This window comes from Procambarus clarkii, chromosome 8, assembly GCF_040958095.1.
Source record: "Procambarus clarkii isolate CNS0578487 chromosome 8, FALCON_Pclarkii_2.0, whole genome shotgun sequence".
Lineage (NCBI taxonomy): Eukaryota > Metazoa > Arthropoda > Malacostraca > Decapoda > Cambaridae > Procambarus > Procambarus clarkii.
The window spans coordinates 8,223,600-8,248,286 of NC_091157.1; the positions used below are offsets into that span (position 1 = coordinate 8,223,600).

General features: G+C 45.7%; 1 protein-coding gene across 1 annotated transcript in view; it reads left to right on the forward strand.

The window, feature by feature from the left end:
- The window catches only part of LOC123759636 (F-actin-uncapping protein LRRC16A), a 149,706-nt gene that overhangs the window by 11,970 nt on the left and 113,049 nt on the right, over window positions 1-24,687 (forward strand).

The following is a 24,687-nucleotide window of genomic DNA, read 5'->3' on the forward strand; positions in this document are numbered from 1 at the left end:
GAACCCAGCCACCAACTTGATCCGACTCCAGGCCGTCCCCGCCAGCCGTCCCAACCTCAAGGAATTGCCGTCGTACTTAAGGGCCTTGTACTAACCTACCACAGGACCCACCAACAGAAAACGGGACAGTATGTCAATTTCGCGAGCCTCCGACATTTTGTACTACGACAGTTTTTGGCCTTAGGTAATGTACACGTCTAAATGCAACGTGATATTGGAGGACGGGTTGCTGATTTATTGATGCATAGAAAACGTGATATTTGTGAGCCGGTACTTTTCTAACCTGTCCTCTCCATTAAATACATCGCAATTTGGCGTCAAAATCCTCAGCGGATAAAATATAATGGCGGCTCACAAATATTGACGTTTTGTACGCGTGGATCGTTGTTACGTTAGGGTGTTTTAGTACACCATTTTCTGTCCTTTGTGGCAACTGGAGAGGACGGGCTAACATTTGATAGTAATTTGTACGTTGGGGGATATTAAAACGTATAAAATGAGACGTCTTAGTTGAGAGAGGCGCTGCCTCGTATGGGCCAATAGGCGATGATTGATTGATAAAGATTAAGCCCCCCCAAGAGGTGGCACGGGCATGAATAGCCCGTAAGTGGTACGGCAGTAGGCCTTCTACAGTTAGCTTTATTGTTATGGGTAAGTGTGGGGTAGTGAGGGCGGGTGTGGAGGGAAGGTGGTGGTAACGGCAGTATTATGCATGGAAGGTGTTGGTGCTTGTTACCAGGGAACACTTCATGTGTCACGGTGTATGGGGCATCACACTCTCTACTCACCTAGTTGACCTGCGGCTCTTGGCTCCCACCTCTCAATCCTCTATCAACTGGTGTACAGGTTCCTGAGCCTACTGGGGTCTATCATATCTACACTTGAAATTGTGTATGGAGTCAGCCTCCACCACATCACTGCCTAATGTGTTCCATTTGTTACCGACTTTGACAATATTATGTTGTACGTCCAGGACAACCATCCCATCCTCCTGTATAGGTAGTAGTTTTTGTAACTATGTACATCATAGTACATACATTGACGTATTAAGCAGTTAGTAGAATTTTGTACTAGTCATTTTATAGTCTAGAAAAAATGAAGCTTAAAAACCTAGGCCCTAGGTTTATTCCTAGGCCTTGTATAGCACTTATATGTACTATATTAGGTCTCAGATATCGTGTATTAGGCCTAAGAAGGTTAGGTTAGTTTGTCAACATAGAAAATCTTTTCCGGTTTGTCTAAATTCAGTAATAACGATTTCTACTTTGTAATTGCGTTGTACGTCGGTATATGTACTATGGTGCTCATCGTTATTATAAGCACTACCAAAACAGGAGGATGGGCTGGCCTGGACTGTACCTGAAGTGTGTTCTGAGAGTTGTTTCCCATACCAGCCTCCAGTGACTCGCGGTAACCAAGACCAACAGGCTGTTGCTGGGAGCGGGCCGCAGAATATATCCTTCGTCATTAATGAACTATAAATACGTCAACTTACCCAACTATAAAGGTACAACCATTTATGAACACCATAAATGTTAGGGCGTGTAGCAGAGCGGCCAAGTTTCCGTCATTTGCCCTTTAAGTTGTTATGCAAATCCAGCTGTAGCAACAAATTTACCCCAAGCCCTAAAGGTGGGCAGGGCTGGAGGTGCGCTTCCTTGTTCACCTTATATTTAGAACTGTCTGGTGCTGCATCTTGATGGGTTTGGCAGGTAGGGGGAGAGGGGGGGGGCTGATGGGTGAATGGTGTGTGAGGGAGCCCGGGCTGCTGGGTGAATGGTGTGTCTGGGGGTGGACAGCAGCACTAGTAATATGCTCAAGTCACACCACAAACAAAAGAGAGAGAAAATGTTTATTGTAATGGGAAAACAAACAGCTCTATCGTGGATAGGGCGGGGCGCCCTATCCACGAACGACAAGGAAGGCTGTGTGCAGAAGTACAAACGATGGAAGTAGGTCTTCAAGTATCGTATATTATCCAGGAGAGGCAGAGAGAACAAAAGGCCATCAGTGACATAGAGAAGACCCCAGAATACTTGTTATCGTCTGCAGGATGTTAGACAAAGACTACATCCAGCAGTGCGCGACAGGGCGATGAAACCTTCACAGATAACAACACGGAAATGAGTGAAATGCTGAGGCTGCAGTAGGATTAGGTTTAGTGATACCGCTAAACACTGACGATCAGTAATCCGCATGAATTCTTCACGATTGTAATCTGATGTACTTGTTGTTTTAGATTCAGTTACTGGGAACAAAAAGTTCCAAGTAGCACGGACTATGGTGAGCCCGTAGTGGACTTACCTTGCACAGGAGCGGGGCTGTAACTGTCTCTCTCATCTGATTGATTGAGTGATAAAGATTAAGTCACCCAAGAGGTGGCACGGGCATGAATAGCCCGTAAGTGGTGACCCTTTTGAGCCATTACCAGTATCAATAGCTGATACTGGAGATCTGTGGAGGTGCGACTGCACCCTGCGTGACGGGAAATGTCTCCCGTGCCTCATCTGATTGATTGATGAAGATTAAGCCACCCCACAGGTAGCACGGGCATGAATAGCCCGTAAGTGGTGGCCCTTTTGAGCCATTACCAGTATCAAGAGCTGATACTGGAGATCTGTGGAGGTGCAACTGCACCCTGCGTGACGGGAGATGTCTCCCGTACTGCCTCATCTGATTGATTGATGAAGATTAAGCCACCCAAAAGGTGGCACGGGCATGAATAGCCCGTAAGTGGTGGCCCTTTTGAGCCATTTCCAGTATCAATAGATGATACTGGAGATCTGTGGAGGTGCGACTGCACCCTGCGTGACGGGAGATGTCTCCCGTCTCCCGTGGTGATGAGTTGTTGTTATAGATTCAGGGAACAATACTCGGAACAAGTTCCTAGTAGCACGGTCTATGGTGAGCCCATGGTGGACTTGCCTGGCACAGGAGCGGTGTTCTGGTCTGTATGCGAGCCTCATCTGAAGTACACCAGATCATATATTATGTGTCATGCCCGTGCACTCTGCACCAGACTCAAATTCCTGGAATTGTATGTTCATTAAGAATTGAAAAAAAACATTCTATCATAGGCCTAAAACATTATTTGGAGACGGAGCCTACATACTGATGGCATCCCAAACATACTTAAAACACTTGAGAATCGACTTGAGAATGGTCCAGGACGGACCGAAACGTCTTCGTCCCTTCACATTCTAGTGTGTGGTCTGGTCATCATACTTTAGCCACGTTATTGTGACTCATCGCCTGCATACTTAAAACAGTGGAGATCACCTCACTTTGCAAAGGAAGAGAAACAGAAGAGGCAGAATATTATAGACATATAGCATTAACATCACACAACATAAAATCTTTGAAAGGTGTTCAGAAGTAAGATCATATAACACATGGAGTCACAGCGTCTACACAACCCTGGATAACATGGCTCACGACATGGCGCTCTGCTTCTCAAATTTGCTAAACCTCTATGACATGGCCTTAGCTGCCATGCAAGACGAGCAACATGCAGATTTCTCGAAGGCTTTCGACTAATGTGACCTATAGTCCGCACACATAATGCGCACAAAAGTAATACCCAGTACTAGCAAACTAGGAAGATGGATCAACAAGCTTCCTAACGAATGGAACCCAGTGTGTAATAGTCAACAAACTCAGATCAGGAACATACAACGTGAAAAGCTCAAGTGCCCCAGGTACTGATGCTTGCTTCAGTACTTTCGTCTGGTCTTCATATCGCACATCGACAAGGATAGACTATAGTACTCTCATCCCTTGCAGATGACACTACGTTTTTTATGAGAGTAGACAATATAGAGGACACAGCAAACCTCCAGTCTGATGTAAATCAAGTCTTTCAATGGTCAACAGGAAATAACTGAATGTTTAATTAAGATAACTTCCAGCCCCTGTGCTATGGAGAAAAAACGAAAATATTAAAACACAAACCACATAAGAAACAGTCAGATCACATTGTAGAACAAAAACGTAATGTAATGATTTTGGGAATAATTATGTCAGCAGACCTTACATTAAAGAACACAATAAAGCTGTTATAACTGCAAGACAAATTAGGGGTTGAATAACAATAACCTTTAAACAAGATATACCATACTAATGATACTCTTTAAGACTAGTGCTGTCTATGGTAGAGTATTCTTTCTAAGTTTTAGAATTTACTGGATCTAGAGAACGTGCACAAATCTTTTACTACGAGAATCTACAAAATAAAACATCTCAATTATTGGATCCGCTTAGAAATGTTAAATCTGTATTCTCTAGAACGCAGGCAAGAGATACTTAATAATTTACACAGAAAATGTTTAGAGGGTGTTACTTCAGTTTCAAACCTGCACTTAACACCTTGCGAGACCAGACGTCATAACAAAAAATGTAGAAAATGAGTTTTAATAGACCCACTGAAAAGTATGGGTACAATGGGCGACTTTAATATATAAATGTCAAGAGCCGGAGATTTCAGCACCGTCCCTCTCAATATGATCAGCCGGGGCTGTAATTCATACATGAGACTGTTGCAGCGGCGTCTAACAGCCTGGTTGACCAGTCCGCCAACCACAAGGCAGGAGCAGGAGCAGCAGAAGGGTGAGAGTGAAGGCCCTGAGAGCTTGGTGCTGGATGAGTATAAAGAGGTGGTGCAGCTGAGAGCCCTCAGCTGTCAGCCAAGCGTTCCTTCCCACCTGAATACTTCATGTCCTGCCAGCCTCCTAGTGTGCCTCCAGCCCTTCCAGGAATCGAAATGAAATATTCCTCATGCATGACTCCCAGCAACTGGCGGACTGACACACACACACGAGCATCGAAGGGAACACATGCGCACACTCACCATGCACACACGTGTGTGCGCGCACGGAGGCCAAGACTTTGCCACTCTTCATAGGGAATGGTGGTGACGTTGCCAGTGAAACTAGGAGCTAATAGCCATTATCCCACATTATCTCTCTGAATCATGTCCCTAGAATATCATTTATTTGATTAGTTTATTATTAGTTTCCATTTGGAATAAACTTTTATTTAATGACATTGCGGTCATTATTTGCTGGATGAAGTGTGTGCCGGACACTTCAAGTGTAAACATAAAATATAGAACCAACCTTTCCCAGCACTTGTGTCTAATACACTCTTAGTCTTAATATAGTACATATATATGTGCTATACTAGGGCTAGGAATGTTTAAGGTTGGTTTTTAGCCTGATTTTTTGTAAGTTCTATCAAATTATAAGTATAAACAGTTAACTTTTGTGTGGTCCATCACTACATATTAGTGATGAAGTTCTGTGTGGTCCATCACTACATATTAGTTCTTGCCACGAAATGGTTACAAAAAGTAGTAACGTTTCAGCAGAATGAGTCCAATCTTGTCCATTTGTGGAGAGCAAGAAGGGCAGGTAAGTATAGTTCCGTCGAAGATGATGATTTAGATTTAGCTACTCTGAACAAAATGTTCATGTAGCAGGGGCTATAGTCGTCGAAGATGATGAAGATTCAGCTACTCTGAACGAAACGTTTCAGGGGCTATGTTGAGCCCGTAGTGGACTTACCTGGCACAGGAGCGGGGCTGTAACTGTGAGTTACTCACCCAGGCTGCTTGGAGATGGTCGAAGATTGATTGATGATTGATAAAGATTAAGCCACCCAAGAGGTGGCACGGGCATGAATACCCCGTAATGTTGAAGATACTGAATGGACTGTTTTATCTTTCCTAAGGTGAGATGTTGTATCAAAACGCTTCTTGCATTCCCGGAAATTCGATGTTAGCAATGGCGTGTTTTTTCAATTTCCGTATTCATTGTGGTGGTAATTGTTCCTTGGAAGCAATCCTTGACTTTCTTATATGATGGTCTTCAACTGCATATCAAGAGTCTTCGGCACACTTAGTCATGCATTGATACCTTCTGATACCTTGTGTTCTCACTCGTGCAACCTCGTCTAGAGTCGTTATTTATTGTTTCCTTATCAAAGGCTCCTTTGATGTGAAGAATCGTAGAGTATTCAGCTGTGTCGTTAGCTGACTTGTTAACTATACTATTGACTTTGTTCCGTCGCTTAAGAAAGCCATTAACCCCGCAACTGGACGGTAGAGAGACGGTCTCGCTGGTTGCAGGTCGGCGTTCAATCCCCGACCATCCAAGTGGTTGGGTATCATTTCTTATCCCCCCCCCCCTTTTTCTTAAACCATTATCCTGATCCCTTCCAAGTGCTATGTAGTGGTAATGGCTTGTTGCATTCGTCTGATAGTTGCCTTCCCTCCCCGTGTCGACCTATTATATGTGGTAGACGGTTTACGGTGATCTTCCAAGTGCATGATGCGGGACTTATAAAACTGTAATTGTCAGGATCTTTGTGTTTCCATATGGGGACAATTAGGTGTATGTTTTGGTTATACGAGTTACAGTACGCGTGAAGTCCCTGTGGAAGAGGTAGAGTAGTGAAGTGTTCCAAGCTTAACATAGTGCGTCGAGTGTCATAGGTCACCACATTATAAATTCTGCCTTGGGGACTGGTATTGGTCTACAAGATCTCCGGATTGGTGTTGCCCTTTACCCTGCCGCCCCGTCCCCCTCCCAACCCACGTGTGTGTGAGCCAGTGTATCACGGGCCAGTATGGCCGCCTCTCTGACATGTGAGTCAGAGGATTATGATGGCACGACATAAAGGTACCGTCACTGTGCCATCACACACTGTCAGTGTGGACTCCACCACACACTGTCAGTGTGGACTCCACCACACACTGTCAGTGTGGACTCCATCACACACTGTCAGTGTGGACTCCATCACACACTGTCAGTGTGGACTCCATCACACACTGTCAGTGTGGACTCCATCACACACTGTCAGTGTGGACTCCACCACACACTGTCAGTGTGGACTCCACCACACACTGTCAGTGTGGACTCCACCACACACTGTCAGTGTGGACTCCATCACACACTGTCAGTGTGGACTCCATCACACAGTCAGTGTGGACTCCATCACATACTGTCAGTGTGGACTCCATCACACACTGTCAGTGTGGACTCCACCACACACTGTCAGTGTGGACTCCATCACACACTGTCAGTGTGGACTCCATCACACACTGTCAGTGTGGACTCCATCACATACTGTCAGTGTGGACTCCATCACACACTGTCAGTGTGGACTCCATCACACACTGTCAGTGTGGACTCCACCACACACTGTCAGTGTGGACTCCATCACACACTGTCAGTGTGTAGTAGAATACTCAGCTCAGTTGTTCTCAATAAGTATCTGGTTTTGAAACATTGAACAATTCTTTACCAAGAGTCGTATTGGTAAGTTTTTCCTACAGTGAGCATCTAGTCTGGTTATATTGAAGCCCCGTTTCTGGTTCCTGTAAGTGATAAACCCAGGGGCCAGGTTTTATCACAGTATTTACACAGCAACTTTCGAAACCGGTACATCTTTCCACAATCATGGCAGCTTTGTTTATATTAAATAGTTTATAAGCTTAGGTTGTGAAGTCAAAGCTCTACAATACCTGGACTAAGTATTGTTCGTTTGGTTGTTGTACGTTACTATTTGTTATTGTTTTATGTCTAACTTTTGGATTGTGTTTTTTCTATTTTTATTCTCATAATTGTTGTTGAAAAATATGAGTGTCTCTCACTTCCGTCCATTTTCTATCGTTATTCTCGGCGCCCGTTTTCTTTTTTGTTACCGGTAACTAAACTGCTTCTCTCCAATTTAATCATAAATTGTTCCTTCCAGTCATTTTGGTTTGTGTAACTACAGTACTTAGTAAAAGTTTATGGTCCTTGTGCCATCTTCTGTTTCGCTCCTTAGTCTCTTGTTTCCTGTCTTGTAGATCCTTTACCTTATCTCTGATTCTTTGTCCTGGAGCTGTCTACTCCCTTCTGCTCTCACGCTGACCTACTGGGGGGGGGGGGGGTTGATTGGTCTAATGGGGGGGGGGGTGTTTGGTCTAATGGGGGGGGGGTCTACTGGGGGGTTGTTTGGTCTACTGGGGGTTTGTTTGGTCTACTGGGGGTTTGTTTGGTCTACTGGGGGTTTGTTTGGTCTACTGGGGGGTTGTTTGGTCTACTGGGGGTTTGTTTGGTCTACTGGGGGGTTGTTTGGTCTACTGGGGGTTTGTTTGGTCTACTGGGGGTTTGTTTGGTCTACTGGGGGTTTGTTTGGTCTACTGGGGGGTTGTTTGGTCTACTGGGGGGTTTGTTTGGTCTACTGGGGGTTTGTTTGGTCTACTGGGGGGTTTGTTTGGTCTACTGGGGGGTTGTTTGGTCTACCAGGGGTTTGTTTGATCTACTGGGGGTTTGTTTGGTCTACTGGGGGTTTGTTTGGTCTACTGGGGGTTTGTTTGGTCTACTGGGGGTTGTTTGATCTACTGGGGGTTGTTTGGTCTACTGGGGGTTGTTTGATCTACCCAGGGGTTTGTTTGGTCTACTGGGGGTTTGTTTGGTCTACTGGGGGGTTTGTTTGGTCTACTGGGGGGTTGTTTGGTCTACCAGGGGTTTGGTTTACTGGGGGGTTTGTTTGGTCTACTGGAGGTTTGTTTGGTCTACTGGGGGTATGTTTGGTCTACTGGGGGGTTGTTTGGTCTACCAGGGGTTTGTTTGGTCTACTGGGGGTTTGGTTTACTGGGGGGTTTGTTTGGTCTACTGGGGTTTGGTTTACTGGGGGGTTTGTTTGGTCTACTGGGGGTTTGGTTTACTGGGGGGTTTGTTTGGTCTACTGGGGGTTTGTTTGGTCTAATGGGGGTTTGTTTGGTCTACTGGGGGGTTTGTTTGGTCTACTGGGGTTTGTTTGGTCTACTGGGGGTTTGTTTGGTCTACTGGGGGTTTGTTTGGTCTACTGGGGGTTGTTTGGTCTACTGGGGGGTTGCCTGGCCTCCAGCGTGATCCAGTGGTGGTGTAGAGAGCAAGAGGTGGGCGGGGCCTGAGGCAGTGGTATGACCAAGTATTGAGAGAGTGCGGGGCGGAGGGTGGCGAGGCGGCAGTACTGTGCTAGCCGTGTTGTGGTGCGCGTCAGCTGTCTGGCTCTTGCACGTGCCGCACGCGTTCATGTGTTTACCTTCCACCACGTGACGTTTGTTTACCTTCCACCAGCGTGGCTTTTGTTTACCTTCCACCGCGTGGCTTTTGTTTACCTTCCACCGCGTGGCTTTTGGTTATCTTCCACCGCGTGGCTTTTGTTTACCTTCCACCGCGTGGCTTTTGTTTACCTTCCACCACGATGGCGTTTGTTTACCTTCCACCACATGACTTTTGTTTACCTTCCACCATATGACTTACCTACATGCTGGGTGATGATTTCGAATGTATTTGGTGGTGATAACTACGCATTACCAAAATAACAGTGCACGTTGTTTTTTGTGTTTGAGCCTCGAAGAAACTTATGAAAATATTGTGGATTTTTTTTTAACATTAAACCTGTGGAATAAATCAATAGTGCTGAATAATTCTGAAAATTGTAAATGTGTAGAATAAATTGTTAGTGAGTTTTGTATATGGTTGTTTGGTTAAAGAATGTATATATTTTTACTGCTATTACTGTGCAATATCTTAAAATAAATGCATAAATCCGAAGTCATACCAACCAAGAGTCTCCAGGTTATTTTAGAAAATGGAAAAAAGCCGCGTTTGCATAAAGTTGTGTGTGTGTGTTACTTGATTTGGAACTGTTCTTGTCGTAAGAGATAGGAAGGTGAGGCTCCCCGGCCTTCCTCCTTCACTGCCATAACCAGGACAACAGCTGTTTGTACACTCAGACCAGGACAACACCTGTGATGGTACATGCTGGCCAGGACAACACCTGTGCTGGTAGACGCTGGCCAGGACAACACCTGTGCTGGTAGACGCTGGCCAGGACAACACCTGTGCTGGTAGACGCTGGCCAGGACAACACCTGTGCTGGTAGACGCTGGCCAGGACAACACCTGTGCTGGTAGACGCTGGCCAGGACAACACCTGTGCTGGTAGACGCTGGCCAGGACAACACCTGTGCTGGTAGACGCTGGCCAGGACAACACCTGTGCTGGTAGACGCTGGCCAGGACAACACCTGTGCTGGTAGACGCTGGCCAGGACAACACCTGTGCTGGTAGACGCTGGCCAGGACAACACCTGTGCTGGTAGACGCTGGCCAGGACAACACCTGTGCTGGTAGACGCTGGCCAGGACAACACCTGTGCTGGTAGACGCTGGCCAGGACAACACCTGTGCTGGTAGACGCTGGCCAGGACAACACCTGTGCTGGTAGACGCTGGCCAGGACAACACCTGTGCTGGTAGACGCTGGCCAGGACAACACCTGTGCTGGTAGACGCTGGCCAGGACAACACCTGTGCTGGTAGACGCTGGCCAGGACAACACCTGTGCTGGTAGACGCTGGCCAGGACAACACCTGTGGTGGTAGACACTGGCCAGGACAACACCTGTGCTGGTAGACACTGGCCAGGACAACACCTGTGCTGGTAGACGCTGGCCAGGACAACAGTAATGGTACACATTAGCCAGAAGAACACGTGCAGGTGTCTAGGGACGTTGCACATGTGTCTTAAGGACAAATAACACATATTTAGCGCCAGTTGTTACAACACTGACATTGCTTGACCAGACCACACACTAGAAGGTGAAGGGACGACGGCGTTTCGGTCCGTCCTGGACCATTCTCAATCGACTTGAGAATGGTCCAGGACGGACCGAAACGTCGTCGTCCCTTCACCTTCTAGTGTGTGGTCTGGTCAACATACTTTAGCCACGTTAATGTGACACATTGGTTAATGTGTTGGTAAAAGTCAAAGTAGTAAGCTAGTTAACGTGGCAAGTGATGCCATGATGGGGTTGATACAGACAGATTAGACAATGTGAAGCTTACAGGGAAACAGGAAGTGGGGCGTGACCCCGCGCGCTCTGGTGGGTGACAGCCACAACTCTTCCTCCATTGATAAACACGCCGGGTCACTAATATACGCGCGCAGTCACGCCTCCACCCACCTTACAACACACGGTTATACTGTGTTCTCACCTAGATGTGCTGGCTGCGTCCAGCTCAGCTCCTGGCCCCGCCTTACCAACGGTCTTAGATTAGTGCAGTGACGCACTTCTCCAGCTTTTATCATATTGACATTTAACAATATGAATGGAATTAGCTTCTGCGTCTAGCCTGGTCCACATATTGACGGCTCCTAACGTTGTAAAAGTTCTTTCTGACTCGTTTGCGTCTCAAGTTTCCATCTATGACCTCTCGTTCTGCTGTTTCTAGATTTGACCAATGTTGTTTTGTCTAACTTATCGATTTCCCTTAGAATCGGTTATCATATTCCCTCCCCCCCCCCATCTCTTATTTCCTCCAGTGTGTTAAGGTCCTGTTTTGGCAGTCTTTCCTCGTGGCTCAATCCCTTCGGCTCGGGAACATGTATTTAATATTTGTACCTGCAGAATCGAGCTATTCGCTCCCCGCCTTTCTAACCAATCTATTTTTGCTGTATTATGTCTACTACATATATATATTTCTCTTTAACACACACATACATCCTTAGGAAGCAGCCTGTAGCAGCTGTCTAATTACCTGGTACCTATTTACTGCTAGGTGAACAGGTACATCAGGGTGAAAGAAACTGTTCCCCATTTGTTTCTGCCTCGGCCGGGTATCGAACCCGGGCCCTTAGTATGTGTGCGGTTCACTTTGATCGAAATGATCATACGAACCATTCTAGTACGAATATTCTCTTATGTTCTTCACTTGGAAAGGAAGCTCATGTTACATTGCGATGGCGGTCGCTGAAGGATGCTGTGTTTCCCTAAAGTGCATGGTGGCATCATCAGAGGCAAAGGGAAAGCCGGCAAAGACAGCAGTTGTTTAGTTTCTCCACGTTCTTTTGTTTGTTTTGCATCTGGCCCCATGCCAGATGTCGGTGGCTGAGCGAGGGAGCCGGTGGCTGAGTGGACAGAACACTGGACCCGTGATCCTGTGATCCCGGGTTCTATCCCGGGCGCCGGCGAGAAACAATGGGCAGAGTTTCTTTCACCCTGATGCCCCTGTTACCTAGCAGTAAATAGGTACCTGGGCGTTAGTCAGCTGTCACGGGCTGCTTCCTGGGGGTGGAGGCCTGGTCGAGGACCGGGCCGCGGGAACACTAAGCCCCGAAATCGTCTCAAGATAACCTCAAGATAGATGCCGTCCCTTTCTCGTCCCACCCTTGTCATTATTCACCAGTATCTATCCCATCCATCCCTTATCACAGTCGTTTATTCCTACCTTCTGTCCCTCCCCCTTCCTTTTTCTCACCCTTCCTGGATGACTGGCGTGTTTCGAGGGCAGGCCAGACATGTCTGTTACTGAGCGATAGACCTATGTTTTCATACCTTCATGTTATACCCACCCTGGAGATATGCTCGACCAACCGGGCTGTGGTGGATATGTGGACCTGCGGGCCGCTCCAAGCAACAGCCTGGTGGACCAAACTCTCACAAGTCAAGCCTGGCCTCGGGCCGGGCTTGGGGAGTAGAAGAACTCCCAGAACCCCATCAAGCAGGTATCAACCAGGTATGGTGAGACGGGAGGTTGTTACCTCGTCGAGGTTACCATGCACTACACTCTCATTACTGGGCGGTGGCAGCAGGTGTGGTGTTAACGGGTTGTTCCGGCCTCCTCTTGTACACTGTATGATGAGTCTTGCTCTGTGTGTGTTGTCAACTGCTTGGGCTATGTCTGATCCTGTCGCTGCCTCGATTGTTTGTGGGTTTTTATGCACCTTGAAGGAGGTATATTTTCATCTTGTTTATATATTAAGAGCTTTGGGGCTGATAGGTGATAGAGATGTCATGTAAAGGTAAAGTCTGCATTCATTTCCCTCATGGTGTTGCGTGTGGTGAGTCCTTCGTGAGCACGTTGTCGGCCTTCTTACTCTTGTATGGTGATTTGCATCTTTTATTGGACGTGGGGCAGGAGTCACGTTTATTACCGGGTCTCTCTCTCTGTGTACTCACCTAGTTGTCCTTGCGGGGGTTGAGCTCTGGCTCTTTGGTCCTGAGCCTACTGGACTCTATCATATCTACACTTGAAACTGTGTATGGAGTCAGCCTCCACCACATCACTGTCTAATACATTCCATTTGTCAACCACACTGACAGTAAAAAAAGTTCTTTCTAATATCTCTGTGGCTCATTTGAGCACTCAGTTTCCACCTGTGTCCCCTAGTGCGTGTGCCCCTTGTGTTAAATAGCCTGTCTTTATCTACCCTATCAATTCCCTTGAGAATCTTGAATGTGGTGATCATATCCCCCGAATCCTTCTATCTTCCAGCGGTGTGTGTGTAAGGTGGGGTGGGGGGGGGGGAGGGGTAAGAGAAGAGGGCAGCCGTGGTAGTGAACAGTTAGCCAGGGAGTGGACCGAGCCTGTGGTCATAACAGCCTCGCTCATATTCTCAAGGGTTAACGGAGCCCCAGCTAGCGTATGGTCCAGGTGGGCCCAACACCCTCCCCCCCCCACTTGTTGACCACAATGCAATGTGTCAAGTCAAACACGTGTGTGGGGCAAGTAACACTCACCACACTAACACCTTCCCACAGCTCGAATAACACTTGCCTACAAGTATCTCTGGCTGTTCGGCTTGTACAGGGATCTAGAAGTAAAGTGCAAAGTGTGTGGACAAAGACAGGGACACACACTCGAAAATTATATCTTGGACTAATAAAATTGAGCCATTTAGAGATAAATCTAAACTCACGCTGTATAAAATGACAAGCCATCTTATTACTAAGGAGGAAATACCTGAAATTCTTGCACTGTTTCTATCTTTCGCTTCCAGTAGATAAACAACATATGAGGTTAAGAAACAAGTAGTGTATTGTGAAGACGAATAATAACAAACAGCAGCTCTCCTATGACTCTGTAATATCTCCATTGCTCAAACAATTATGTATTAGCGATGAGACCTACCATTAATATATGATGTTTAACTGTAAATATATAGCTATCGAAAGGGAACTTTCACTGTAAGTAGCTGACATTATTAGGTGTGAAGGATAGATGAAATTGTTAATGTAATAGTCTCAGTTGAGGTCTGATAAAGACCTTTTGTGCTCTCTGTAATGGTTTTTGCGCTACCGTTGACAGGATGAGTATGGGGTGCACAATAAACTAGCTGCCCCTGGCGGCAACAATCAATACTACGGGTATTATCGGGAGCCGCGATCATGGGCCAGTATTGTCCAAACATTTACACACAAAAGTCACCATGATTGACGAAAGATGTACAGGTTTCGTAACAGGCTGCTTAAATACTTGTGAATCTTGACTCATCACCACACAAGTTCTAGAGACACCCCCTCCCCCCCGCTCCCTTCCATATTATTCACGGAATGGACCATTCCGTTAAAAATGCGACGTGTTAGTACAAATTAGAGCATGAATACATTGACGTTTGCTATGCGCCGGCCTCAGTAGGTCAGTTGCTTGGGCTCTTACGGTTGTGGCTAGGCAAAAAGGTTTTATTTTTTACGGAGTGTCACAGTGAGAGAGCGGACTGGCCAGCTTGTCGGCCTCGCCACACATGTTGCTGCCCAAGAATAATCACCAAAAAACACCAGATTACGTTATGCCTAAGTGTCTACATAGGAAAAAATGAAACTTCAGAACGTTGTCATGTTTCAACACATTTTCAAGGAAAAAAACTTGTTGAAAGTATATTGAAACATGAAATATGTCCGACTTTTCAGTTTTTCTTATCTGGATACGTAGAGAAACATTTGTGTATGAGGCAGCCGGGCCTCACACGGGTGGAAGTAATACAAGTATTTAATGGAAGGTTAGGAGTAAAGCCTAAGACCTAATAGTCATAAGAACAACTGTAGACGGTCTCCATTGTTTGTTGACTCGAGGGCAAGTGTGTACTGGGCAGTGTTTGTCAGCCACACAATATAACGTTTGTACAGTTACTTGTTCCACTTTAATTGTTGGCAGCTCGCTTGTTCTCTAGTGTCCAAGCGATATGCATTGTACCTGGTACAATTATAATGGTTCGCATACAGTTTGGTCGCGTTTTCTTCTTCCTGGCCAAGACAAAAGGTTAAGGTCGGCCGGGAAGCAATATATAAACAGTTGTTGTTAAGGTGTAGGAAGAGGTAGAGGAAGAGATCTTGCCCAGTTGTTCATGCTGGCGTTGGTACACACACGGCACCTCCCACTCTCAACTACACACACACACGGAAGTACGCATCAGTTAACACTTACTCTACAGTGTAAATTCAATTTTTTTTTTAGAATAGTGTGTTTGAAATCAAATGTCTCAAACACTACAGGGAGTTTGTCTACCACACAGACTACAGTAGTGTGTTATGTGATGTTCTTAGCTGATTGTAACCTATTTGATTGTTGTCGCCGGAGTGGGCTAGTGTATTGTGCACTTATTACTCGTTCTGTGAGCGGTGGCGCAAAAAAGGTTACAGAGGGGCACAAACTGTTTTAATCAGACATGAGCCAAGATTATACATTAGTGGGTGCGGGTCCCGCCTCTAGCTGTGTCCACCCCTAATATAACAACAATAGCTGTATCCAGTGGACACTTCTCTTACTGGTCGGCAGTCCGCACGTTATTGTATAACTCGTGAACAAATCCACAAGGGCCGTGACGAGGATTCGAACCTGTATCCAAGAGCATCCCAGATGCTGCCTTAATCGACTGAGCTACGACATGGTCTAAACTCAGGTTCGAATCCTCGTCACGGCCCTTGTGGATTTGTTCATTTGATGCATCACGCAATTGTAATTTTTGTGTGTAATTGTATAGCTCGTGTTTAAACAATGCGGAGCGCTTTCTATTCCGTCCGTTCCCTCCACCGCTCACAACGTCACTAAACTGATGTACTAAATTACCCGACCCTAACCTACCCGAGGACCTACGAATAGAAAACGGGACATCACTTCAATTTTGCGAGTCACTATGATTTTTAGTACATCAGTTTTGGCCCTAATTAATAAATCCACAAGATTTATACGTCAAATTGTCGCATTTTGACGTATATTTTACCTAAGGCCAAAAACTGTCGTACTAGAAAATGTCATTTTCGCCAGGTGCTACCATTGTCCCGTTTTCTGTTGGTGGGTCCTGTGGTAGGTTAGGATAAGGCACACTTTAGTACACCAGGTTCTTGACGTTGGGAGCGCTGGCGAGAAGGGGCTGGAAGCTGGCCAGGTGTACCACAGTTGACCCGCTCTCATTACCACCAGTGTGTGTGGAGAGAGAGAAGTCTGGACGAGTCTGCTGTGCCAGATATCATTAAACTCTTCCACTGCTCTACACAAACCACTATCATTTTCCACACTACAAATTACTTACACTTAGGACCTAGGTTCTGTGAAGATAAAAATGTAGCATCGTTCAAGAAAATTGTTGAGTGGATTATGAGAATCTTGAGATGGACGGTACTTTATGATGTGGCTCGGACGATGGACGATCCCCATCTTAGTGTGCTTCTTCCCTGTCTGAAGTACTCCTCTCATCCCAGCAGAAAGGTCTGTGAAATGCACACAGAAATCACTATAGCCTGATGAATCAAATTAATAAATCCACAAGATTTATAAATAAATCTTGTTGTATTTGTGATTTATAAATAACGTGCGGACTGACCAGTAAGAGAAGTGTCCATTAAATACAGCTATTGTCGTTGTATTAGGATCATTTAAGGCGCGTCTGGGATCATCCTGGACATAAGTTCGAACCATCATCACGGTCCTTGTGGAATTATTATTTTGTGAAATAAGAGGAATACAGAGATAATACACGACACACACACAGGCAGTGAAGCACACTAGATGTACTCTCTAGGAAGGAGACGAGAGGTTACCTTGAGGTGCTTACGGGGCTCAGCGTCCCCGCGGCCCGGTCGTCGACCAGGACTCCTAGAGAGAGGTATAATCTATTCATGGAAGATGCTGGAAGATCCAAATGTACACTAAAATACATTACCGGGGTGGGAATACAGTAGGTAATGGAAAATTGGTGCGTTAAGAGCAGAGTTGGTGTAGGTACAGAGAATACTGTGATCCCCAGAGCAGAGTTTTGTAACTGTGTAACCTCACTGTAAATCTCACTCTGTAACCTCCTCTCACTAAGTATGAGAACTATTGCTCAAACATAACTTGAGGTCTTTAAGGGGCAATTGGACAGGTTTTCGCAGAAAGTGCCGGATCATGCAGGTTGTGGTGGGTCTCGGGGCCGCTGTCAGTAATATCATGACAGATCAACTTGCCACAAGACAAGCCTGACCCCAGGTCCAGCTTAAGGACTACAACTACTGTACACATACCAACGCAAAACCCACTGCAGGTAGTGGTGGTGGTGGTGAGGCGTGGCGTTGTGGTAGGGGCGAGGGTGGTGGTGGTGGTGGTAGTTGTGGTGGTGGTGAGGCGTTGTGGTCGGGGCCAGGGTGGTGGTGGTGGTGGTTGTGGTTGTGGTGAGGGTGGGAGCGTCTCACATGTGACCTATTACACACACACAGGACTGCTGCTCCCCCACACACCTCACCTTATAACACAGTTACTGACTGACTGACTGGCTGTGCTCTCATATCTTAACGTAATGATAACGCGGGAATCTAAACAGAGGAGGATGCTTGGTAATCACGGGCTCTTTAACTGTTGTTGACGCACTCTTAATTGTTCCACCTTCCTCCCTCTTGTGCATCCCCGACTTTCAGCACCTCACTTTTTGAAGGGATCGACAAATCCGCTTTAAAATGGAACGTATTGGTACAAATTAATGACCCGTAATATTGATTACACACAGAAATCACAATAACTTGATGCATCAAATGAACAAATCCACAAGAGGGATTTGTCGTAGCTCAGTCGATTAAGGCAGCGTCTGGGATCCTCTCGGACGTAAGTTCGAACCCTCGTCACGGCCCTTGTGGATGTGTTCGTAATATTGATGTTTTCTATGTACCTGCATAAATAGGTTAGGTGGGTTGCTAGGGTTAGAATGATTTTGATCAGATAAGACAGTTGTATTTTTTTACGGAGTTGCAAGTTGCACGGGGGAGTGTGACGTAGTAGAGGGGTGTAGTTTGCTGGTATTGTGCTGCACCAGCCTGCTACCTGCTGGTGGGGAGGACTTGCCTCACACTACTTACCCATCACTCACTACTGAGGGTAGTGAACCTCTACCTCTGTATGCCCCGCCTCCCACCCCTCTTGTACCTCATGCCTTACACTGGCAGTCTTGGGTTCAGGCACATCTTCACTGGGCACAAAACCACTAGACAAGATTCAGAGGCGAACCACCAGACTAGTCCCAGAACTGAGAACCATGAATTACGACGGAAGGCTGCGACAGCTAAATCCCCTGGAAGACAGACGAGTAAGGGGAGACATGATCACTACCTACAATATTAGAGGAATTCACCTGGAGGACAAAGATAAACTACTTAAATTGGGTGGAACATGAACAAGGGGACACAGGTGGAAATTGCGTACCCATATGAGCCAAAGAGGTATTATAAGGAATTTGTTCAGTGCCAGAGTAGTTAGTAAATGGAATGCATTAGACAGTGATGTGATGGAGGCTGACCCCATACACAGCTTCAAATGTAGTTATGATACAGGCCAATAGGCTCAGGAATCTGTACTCCAGTTGATTGAGAGTTGAGAGGCGGGACTAATAAGCCGAAGCTCAACCCCCGCAATCACAACTAGGTGAGTACAAATTTATCGTTACATTAAGGCAGTGTCTGGGATGATCCCGGACGCAGGTTCGAATCCTCGTCGCGGCCCTTGTGGATTTCTTCAATTTATCGTCAGTTTCCTTCTACCCCCTTACACAAAAGTGGTGTTAATAAGGTACAAAATAGAAAACAAAACGGTGGATACAAACTTAATATCATTTTGCTTTTTTCCATAAAGGTGGATACAGAAGTAGCAACCTCCTGACTTATGTTAGCAGGCTGAGAGCTTACCCTTCCTTGCCAGAGGTGATGGTAAGCCTTACCTGGTGACCGTGAACCCTTACCTCACCCGGCCCCGTCTCTCCCTCACCACTTCTGGTATCTTCATGAACTCTGCCCACACAAAGACACACTTCGGAGTTTACAGTAAACCTCACAGCCTCTCGACAAAGAAATAAGCAATATTCATATGTACTCGCTCGGTTCCAGATCCCTGGAGCTCATTGATTATAAGCTCAGGGCTAAAATACAAAATACCACACGTACAAGCACTCGGTATATAATATGGAGGGCTATCCCAGAGACAGGTTATTACAGTTATAACCGGTTATAACTGTAACTGGTAATAACTGTAACTGTTAATGTACTGTAGGCATCGCCCCACTTCACAAAGACGGTCGTAAAACTGGCAAGAAGCCACAGACCGGTCACACACTCACGTCACACATCATTAGACGTCTTTGAGAGGGCGCTACGATGACTTCATAGTTATATAACACATTGTCCGGGACAGGCAGCCTGTTTGTGTTGTACTATAGTATGTATTGTTTATGTATAGGCTTGTATTGAGATCCGCCCCCCCCCCATGCTCGAACTACTCACCCTCCTCACGATGCAACCCCGCAATAGCTGACTAACTCCCCGGTAATTTGCTGCTAGGTGAACAGAGGCATTAGGTGATAGGAAACGCGCCCAACCATTTCTGTCTCGCCTGGTAATCGAACCCAGGATCTGGGATTGTGTGTGGAGAAGGTAGTGAGGTGTACTGGTACCCCAAGTGAAGGCGACTACAAGGGAGGCTAATGATGGTACACTTCAACACCGCGCAATAAGTCCCGTATGGAACATTATTGTGCTTGCATCCCACTTGAAGGCAAGCAACATTACAGAGCAGGAAAGTGTAGAGATCCTTTATTACAGCAGTGCATCCCAGTGTTGCAGACGATGAGTCACAATAACGTGCTGGAAGATATGATGACCAAACCACTCATCACAAGATGAAGGGACGATGACGTTTCGGTCCAGGACTGACAGATTATGATTGATTGATGAAGATTAAGCCACCCAAAAGGTGGCACGGGCACGAATAGCTCGTAATTGGTGGCCCTTTTGAGCCATTACCAGTATCAAGAGCTGATACTGGAGATCTGTGGAGGTGCGGCTGCACCCTGCGTGACGGGAGATGTCTCCCGTGGACTGACAGAAACGTCGTCGTCCCTTAACCATCTGATGTGTGGTTTGGTCATTAGCCCAATCATTTTGGATTCACAGACCTATTTTCTAAGACCCCAAAAGACCTTCAACCCCCCCCCCCCTTTCCTCACTTTCATTACTCAAAAAATGACCTAATGAGGGTGTTCACTTGCTAATTCTTGATGATTCAGATATGCCAGTACTGTACTCAAAATTTAGGTCCCGACACCCGCCAGAAAACATCTCCCCCCCCCCTTTAGGGTCGCGACCCACCGCTTGGAACTTCTGGTTTGAAACCTGTATAAAACCAGTTAAGCACTTGTACAGCTAAGACCTGAAAGTACTCAAATCGTACTCCATTAAATGGAGACAAGAGATACCATATAATATGCAAATGGAGTTCCTAACCTGCACAATGAAATTACAGCTTAATGGAATGAGAGGATATAAAATTAAAAATAAGTAATGACTAACCGGAGCCATACCTACCTTGTGTAGGGTGCTATAAGGAGCAACCATACAATCGTCAAGGAATGCTGGCCAAAGACCAGGCTGCTGCAGTCAAATGAGGTATATATACAGGCGATGAGTCACAATAACGTGGCTGAAGTATGTTGATCAGATCACACACTAGAAGGTGAAGGGACGACGACGTTTCGGTCCGTCCTGGACCATTTTCAAGTCGATTGAGGTATGAATTACGGCTGTTGACCTGGCTAAATCCTGACCAGGTCAAGAGGTTCACTGACTGGCGGATCTAGTTCACAGAAAAAAACCCCAAGAGGGATCAGGTTTTAACATGTGGCGAGGAAGGCGAGCCAGAAACCTGGATACTAGTGACACTGTGTGTTCCTGCTGCCATCTTGTGTAGAGAACAATTGTTGTGTGTATTGTCTGGGGGAGATGATGGAATTGGTGGTTTTGGCTTGAATTATGATTGCCCATTCCCTGACACATGTGTTCCCTTCATCCCCAGCCAACACATTATTAACTTGGTTGTAAAAAGTTTCCTGTTTGGAAGTACTGGTAGTGAAAGTTGGTGTTTTCAGTTGGGGAAAGCTTGGCGGAGTGGGGTTGGGTGGGTGGGGAAGGGGGGGGGGTGTTCGTGCGCGGAGTGGGGGTGGGGGTAAAGGTGTGCGGGTGGGTGGGGGGGAATTTGGGTGTAATTACATAAGTGTAGTTACAGGATGAGAGCTACACTCGCTGTATCCCGTCTTCCCAGTACTCTTTGTAATAAGACGCTTTAAAGCTACTGACATGGGGGAATGGGTGCGTGCGTGTGTACTCAGTTATATTCACCTAATAGTGTTTGCGAGGGTTGAGCTTTCGGCTCTTTGGTCCCGCCTCTCAATTGTCAGTCAACTGGTGTACATAGTTCTCGTGCCAGTTTGGCAGTTATATCCACATGTGAAACTGTGCGGGTCTGCTTCCACCATATCAGTTCCAAGTCTGGCTTCTTAGTGGCTCATTTGTGGACAAGTTTCCACCTATGTCCGCTCTTGCAATTCATGGAGTTTTTCCCACATAACTCATAGCTCTGGGACCAGACAGGTATGTGTTTGTGTGTCCTCTTAATAATAACGTCACTTTTCGCTCGTATGCGCGCTATGGCCAAAAATGGACGTAATTTGAAATTAAATCTGCTCATGAGTGATGTACTGTCCCGTTTTCTGTTTCAGTTCTCTGGCTTACTAGGTTAAGTTAGGAGAGGAAACTTTCAATTAACGGTTTTCATGACGTTTTGAAACATTAGGAAAATTTCCTGCCCTCCTAACCTACCAGAGAACCATTAACTTACTGTTTTGGAAACAAAATCCAATTTTTTGTTTATTTTCAAATTACGGCCATTTTCGGCCATACAGACAAATGGCCAAATTCAGACGTAATTTGTAAGAGGACAGGTTGTGTAGGGAAGGATTTTTTCTGTACTTCGAAAGTACAGCAGTATTGTTCGTTTCATAATTATTTGTCACTTAAATTGTTTAGCTGTCCAATTAATTGGAATCAGTGGTGTTGGAGTTGGCCAATCCTTATGAAGCAGTAATTGAACTGCATGTCACTGATAGTCATTTTGAAAGTGGTTCCGTAGCTGTTGAAACTCGCTACAGTTGTGTAAATAGTGACGGAGGAAATGTTCAGTTGGTAGCGGTAGTGGGCGTGTTTATATTACAGAGGGGAAAGGCGCCAAGGGAAAGTGAGCGGACGGAAAAAAGGGGAAACGTGACAGCTGCAGAATGTTGGTAATGTTAGTGTACAGGAGAATTAACTATTGTAAAAAATACTTTGTCAAATGCAGACGATGAGTCACAATAACGTGTTTGAAATATGTTGACCCGACCACGCACTAGAAAGTGAAGGGACGGCAACGTTTCGGTCCGTCCTGGACCATTCATTCACAAGTCGATTGAGAATGGTCCAGGACGGACCGAAACGCCGTCGTCCCTTCACTTTCTAGTGTGTGGTCTGGTCAACTTACTTTTTCAATTTATTCCACGGAGTATCATGATAATGGGCTTTGCCGCTTTTTATTACACGTTCGTAATTTGTAATCACATTGATCAGTGTTAGGCTAGCAATATTGCCATTTTCTTTACTAAATGAATTCTGCGTTTATTGTTTTGGTAAACTATGTTAATTATAAATGTGCAACTATTTTAGGAATTACATTTTCTTCAGTTTGTATAAAAGGGGGTATTACCTCTCATGCTACTGTAGGAACTCGTAGCCCCGTAGAAGGCAATGTATAATTTGAATAAATGTATATGTATAATTTGTATGTATATTTGTATAAATATAAACAGCAATGCAGTCTGTACCAGTAAGAGAGAATGTTCAGTGATGCAGGCCAGACTCTGGAGGCGAGCCTCGCCTAACTTTACAGGGCAGTAGGACCGCCACCCCCCCCCCCCCCCACTGGCATATGACACTCCCATACCCCCTATGTGTCATCTTGGGAAATGTCTCCAACCGTGGATAGACAGATATTCTCTCTTATATAGATTTGTTTTCAGTCACGTTATTGTGACATTGAATCCACAAAGATTTTTAATTAACCATTTGTTATTAGTGTAGGGACGAACAACGTCTAGAAGTGTTATGAGGCTTTTCAACATTTTTAATGTTAACGATGGCAAAATATGGTCAATGAAGAAATATTCATGTGTGGTTGAAATTGCCAGTGTTGGTGTCCTGCGGAGGCATAGCGGAGGCATCATCGAGGCATTCGCAAACATGCTGGTTATAATGTTAGTACGAATTGAATGTTTGGACCCCATACCCTTCAGAGTCATACATGATTACCTTTCAATTTTCTTCAGCAGTGAAATTAAGAGACCGGTGAATATAGAACAGACTGGTGATAATTGAAGTACAAGAAATATGTGGTTTAGTTGGTAGATGTGTAGTGTGTGGCAGTGAAGCAGGACAAGGGCAGGGCTCGGGGCAGCCGACCCAATACCCTCACCACCCAGGACCTGGATGGGTCATTTTTGGGTCACTTGTCATGGCGTACTTGGCGCTCTAGCTCATGGCTCCTGATTCCACCGTCATCTTGCTCTCCTCACGTGTCTGAGACGCGTCTCTGGTCAACCCCCCCCCCTTCCCATATTCCCTTCCCCACCACCTCCCTCTCTCCGGCCGAACATCAAGACAATGGGGGTAAGTATATCTTGGTGGGGCATCCCTCTATACACTAGTGAGTACTGGTGAGTAATGGAACAGGTGTAACGTGATAGTGTCACGTGTCACCATTAGCATTCAATGGGTTAATGGTTGAGTTTGTAGGTAGGTGGAGTTATAAATTGATGAGTGGGTGAAGTGTGTTGATGAGATGTGGGACCGCAGTTGACTAACTGGTAAATGAGATGGGTAAACAGATGCCGTCCCGAAGATACATCTTGGTAGTTCTTTGGTCCGTCATGTCAAATGACGTGGGATAAATTGTAAAATAGATAAATAATTGGTTTACTGTTTTGAGATAAATAAAATAATAGATGGTACTTCAGGGTGACGGATGGATGTGATAAAAAGAGGGGTGGGGGGGGGTAGTGTTGAGAGATATCTGATGATATCAGTTGAAGGGTTGGCGCAAAGGCATAAATGGAATATTGTAATGGAGGGGGAACTATCAGGAGAAAGCGCCGAGCCTATATATTATTTTACGACTATATAGCACAGGAAAGGGATCTGGATAAGGGCGTGGGATGGGACGGGGGCAAGGAATGGTGCCCAACCGCTTGCACGGTCGGGGATTGAACGCCGACCTGCATAAAACGAGGCCGTTCCCTTACCGTCCACCCCAACTGGCTGGACATGAAAGGGAAGAGTGCATTAATTGTTGGTAAAGAAGGTGACTGATGAATTGAATGATGATTATTATGGAGTGAAGAATGAGACTGGGATGATAACAGTTTATGTTGATGGGTGAATTGTTCTGTTGTGATGGAGATAATATACCTGCCACGGAGATCCCTCTGGCTGTGGAATGATTATAGTTATGTAGTTGCTGGTGAAGTTTATATATATATATATATATATATATATATATAT